Raw genomic sequence first — 5,000 nt, forward strand, 5'->3', positions numbered from 1 at the left:
GGCACACACCACACACCGGGACAACAAGGTCACAACTCCTCGATTTACATCCCGTACCTACTCACTGCTAGATGAACAGGGGCTACACGTGAAAGGAGAGAGAAGGTTTTATACGTTGTGCGTAGTGAGATGAGTGTTTTCTTCTTTCCCCTTTAGTGTTGAGTAAATGTGTGCGTGTAAGTTACGTAGTCTGCTAGTATTGAAGCTTACCGATTACTAGAGAGAGAGAGAGAGAGAGAGAGAGAGAGAGAGAGAGAGAGAGAGAGAGAGAGAGAGAGAGAGAGAGAGAGAGAGTGTGTGTGTGTGTGTGTGTGTGTGTGTAATTTATTTCACTGTTTGATCTGCTGCAGTCTCTGACGAGACAGCCAGACGTTACCCTACGGAACGAGCTCAGAGCTCATTATTTCCGATCTTCGGATAGGCCTGAGACCAGGCACACACCACACACCCGTCCGGGACAAGAAGGTCACAACTCCTCGATTTACATCCCGTACCTACTCACTGCTAGGTGAACAGGGGCTACACGTGAAAGGAGACACACCCAAATATCTCCACCCGGCCGGGGAATCGAACCCCGGTCCTCTGGCTTGTGAAGCCAGCGCTCTAACCACTGAGCTACCGGGCCGTGTGTGTGTGTGTGTGTGTGTGTGTGTGTGTGTGTGTGTGTGTGTGTGTGTGTGTGTGTGTGCACTTCTCACGGGTATTTCCACTCTAAGCGGGAAAAAAGAACTGCAAGGTAACTTTCCTAATAAGAACACACACACACACACACACACACACACACAAAAGGGTCAATAGCCGCTACCAAGAAGAAAGAAGAAAGAGAGAGGATCAAGAGTTAATGATGGAAAGAGAGCCAGATAGAATCAACAGGAGGATCCATCATGACACCATAACTCTCTCCTGCCTCTCAGCCTCTTCCAAGCACCCCCTCCACCCCGCCACATTAGGCCACGTGGAGGAGGGAAGGAGGGAAGGAAAGGCAAAGGAATGAGGGCGAAGGAAGATGGCTGGAAGATGAAAGGGAAGGGTGTGGGTCTCTCTCTCTCTCTCTCTCTCTCTCTCTCTCTCTCTCTCTCTCGTGAACCCCAGTGGTGCTAAAGGAAGAGTGAATGGGGAAAATTAAAGGACGTGTGTGTGTGTGTGTCCCCGCCACGTGTGGACCTAAGGGTGCTCTCTGTGACTCAAGTGTTTGTTTACATGTCTGACTCCAACACGCTCCGTCATGAGACTGTATATATAGATGCAAACGCAGACACACATATAGGGGAGGTGCGCAGGCCGTGAGGTTAATATAGATAGCGAGCTGGTAGATGAAAGGGCACGATGAGTAGTAGTAGATATACATAGAAAGAAGGGTAAATGAATGGATCTATACAGACAGGGGAGGAGTAAATTGATAGATATACACTCAGACAGCGAGGTAGTAGATGAAAGCACACGGATAAAGATGAATGTACAGGAATGATATTACAGATAGATTACGGATACAAATAGATGAAGATAGAAAAAAAAGTGAATCAATAGATATAGATACACAAGGATATGCTGGTAGATAAAAATAGACTTAGACAATACAACACACACACACACACACACACACACACACACACACACACACACACACACACACACCTGTCCTATCTTACTACAATAAACACATAAACGGGCACAATTGAAGTCTATGAAGTTAAATATAGCATAAGGTGCAAGAAATGTGGGTAGTAGTAGTATGTGTTGGCTTGGTGCTTGAGTGGTAGTGGTAGTGGTGGTGGTGGTGGGTGGAATGTGCGTGGAGGGAGGAATGTGCGTGGGGATGATGGCATGATTGTTGTGAACTGCTGGCTGGCTGGCTGACTGGCCAACTGGGCTGGTTTAATCCCTGAGGGTGTATTACGAACACCAGATGCAGTGATGTACACCTACACACTATTATCATGATGTTATGTTACCATTTCATGCGTGCAGGGAATGGCCGTGGGATATAAACATTACGGATGCCTCTATTTCACGGCTCTCGACAAAAAGTGTACCATATAAATTTTGTATAGAGATTAATGAAGTTACGTAATACATGCCACAATACTTTTCTGAAACAGTTCAAGTCATAAGGAGAAAAATACATAGTTCGTGTCTACCTACAGATAACTTGTATTATACTGACACACCGTCCCTACTCTTTCATAAGCTCTCAATTCCCCCCACGTGAAACAAAAACAATCATTACCATGCACGCACACACACCGTCAGCCATCTCTACCCATTGTTTTCCTTTTTAGTATTAATATCTCAATGCCTCCACGTGGGACAAAGTCAGTCATCTTTCTTATTGTTACACGACACCACGTCACTGCATTGTTTCCATGACGATATAGTGTGTGTGTGTGTGTGTGTGTGTGTGTGTGTGTGTGTGTGTGTGTGTGTGTGTTTTGCCTCATTCCCATTGCGGTGGTCGCTTATAATGTTCGTACTTGAGACGTCTCTCTAAATAATTGCAAAGACGACAAGATGAGTCGACACTGAACCACCAAGGTGTGTGTGTGTGTGTGTGTTTATTCTCTCACCCTACCTCCCTCCTCTACTCTCAGAGAATTTTCTTTGGCAAACCTTCTTTCTTATCGTCCTATCCTTGGAGTGAGAGAGAGAGAGAGAGAGAGAGAGAGAGAGAGAGAGAGAGAGGAGGAGGAGGAGGAGGAGGAGGAGGAGGAGGAGGAGGAGGAGGAGGAGGAGGAGGAGGAGGAGGAGAAAAGGAAAGGGAGACTGTGTATGTGGCGGAGAGAGAGAGAGAGAGAGAGGACAGGAGTTGGTGGTATTGATTTTATCGCGGGAGGGCCCACCATGAGTCCTGCGCTCCCTCCCCCTCCTCTCACTCCCTCCTTCACTGTCCTTGATGGCAAAAATGTTAACCATCCGGGAATGACATGTTATTCTTTTGTTATTTTTGACGAATGGATTATTTCAGTGTGCGCTTCTCTTCTTCTTCTTCTTCCTCTATCTCCTCCAAGCATTCATCCCCAGACGCAACACAATTGACTAATCTTGACAAGCTCTTTTGAATCATTCACTGACAAGGATACACTTCATTCGTTCATCCTTCTTTTATTTCACTTCCTTTCCGAGCTTCGTTTCTTTTTTCCATCAAATCACTCGCAACTTTTTGAGGAAACATTATGGTGACATTCAACATTATCAAGCTTTTATCGTTAATGCAATCAGCACGCTTTTTCTTTCTTTTTTTCTTATCTTCTTCCAATCCATGTCTTTCCTTGTGTGTCTCAATTCTCAGCGTTTCTACCCCTGCAGGAAACATTATCCACTCTTCATGAACAGTAGGGAAACACCAATCATTTAATATCTTCCCATGCCCCCCAGCTCTCTCTGCAAAACCTTCGTGAGAACTCAATGATAGCAGGAAACATTACACTCTTCAATGCAGCTATCAAAATTTAGCAGCCTTGGATTACTCTAAGAAACTGTTATGTTCTCTTTTCGCAGTCTCCCGGGAGTCAATTAAAGTATTCTAGCCTATCACAAAGTTACCACAGCAGGGAAACATTACCGTCTTCTCGTGCGCATTAATCAAAACGCAGCATCCTTGACTTAAACATCAGAAATCATTATATCTTTCAACTCGAATTTAACGTAATTATCACATCAGGAAACATTATCATCTCATGCGCAACTCATCAAAGCACATCCTTGACTCACCGTTAAAGCGAGCCAACAACACTCAACAGGGCCTATTTTGAACACATAATCACATCAGGAAACATAATCCCTCTTCTCATGCCCAGTAGTAAAAATCAGGCATCCTTGGATTACCGTAAGGAGGAACACTGTCATTACTATCCTACCAAAGCCTACGAGTTCGAGACACAGGAGTAATCAAGGCGAGAGTTTGACTGCGGCTGTGTTGTCATTGGTAAGGTAGTCGGGGAAAGAGTAGAGAGGCATAAAGGCGAAAAAGACAGACTTGTAGAATCGTGATGGAGTATGAAGGAAGGAAGAAGCATGGAAGAGAAGGCTTTGTCATAAGAACAGTTGTGGGGAGTCATGAAGGAGTGGGGAGAGAGAGACGGAACTGGGAGAGCGTGAGGGCGGAGAAGAGAGGTTGAAGGAGTGGTGAGAGGGAAGGAATGAGATGGAGAGGTTGGAATGAAGGGATCGAGAGTGGAGGAATTGTGGTATGGACAGAGGAGGAGAGCTGTGGTGGGGCGGGTGGAAGGCACTTGCATTTGAGTGTGGAAGCGGGTGGAGTGTTATTAGTGTGAATGCAGATGGAAGGGCCAGATATAGATTAGACTGAGGGGCTAGGCGTGGAAGTGGAATATTCCGGGGTGTGGTGGAGCGAGGTAGCAGGCGCGACAACAGTACAGCAACAGTCAGACAAACGGACATACAAGCGGGGAATAGAAGGGATAGGAGTGAACTGGGGCCGTATTCCGTATTTAGGGAGGAATGGAAGGCGGGGGAAAAGAACAATAACACAAATGGAGGGAGGGAAGAGGAGGGTTCGCTTAACATGGCTGATTGCTAAACTGTAAAGGAGCGTAACTATTCCAAAATGCGAGGGAGAAAGAAAAGAGGGAGTCAATGAGGATGAGAAGCGAACGATTGCCGGATAGGTTGAAAGGCGTGGACCAAGGCCCATATATATATACTATTATGGGCCTTAGCGTGGACGGGAAGGGAGATGATGGGAATGATGTGGAGGGAACAGAGGGAAGATGGCTCAAAATTAAGGATAAATGGTTAAATATGTACGGGATACGATCTGAAGGAGGATATGAGAAGGAAAATATGTATAGTGTGTGAAGAGAAGGATGATAAGGTAATAATAGGCATATGGTAAAAAAGTAATATTGTGCAGTCGTAATTGGAATCATTAATTAACGTAAAGATGTGAACACGCTTTCTGATAAATGTTTTCCTGCATAATAATTAACAATCAAATTAATTTCCTTGTCCATAAAACCATTATGTTTGCCAACACACACACA

General features: G+C 45.1%; 1 protein-coding gene across 4 annotated transcripts in view; it reads right to left on the reverse strand.

The window, feature by feature from the left end:
* LOC123509385 (sodium-dependent serotonin transporter-like) overlaps positions 1–5,000 on the reverse strand; it is a 68,274-nt gene that overhangs the window by 62,976 nt on the left and 298 nt on the right. The window lies entirely within an intron of this gene.

The sequence above is a fragment of the Portunus trituberculatus genome, chromosome 27 (genome assembly GCF_017591435.1).
Source record: "Portunus trituberculatus isolate SZX2019 chromosome 27, ASM1759143v1, whole genome shotgun sequence".
Taxonomy (NCBI): Eukaryota; Metazoa; Arthropoda; class Malacostraca; order Decapoda; family Portunidae; genus Portunus; species Portunus trituberculatus.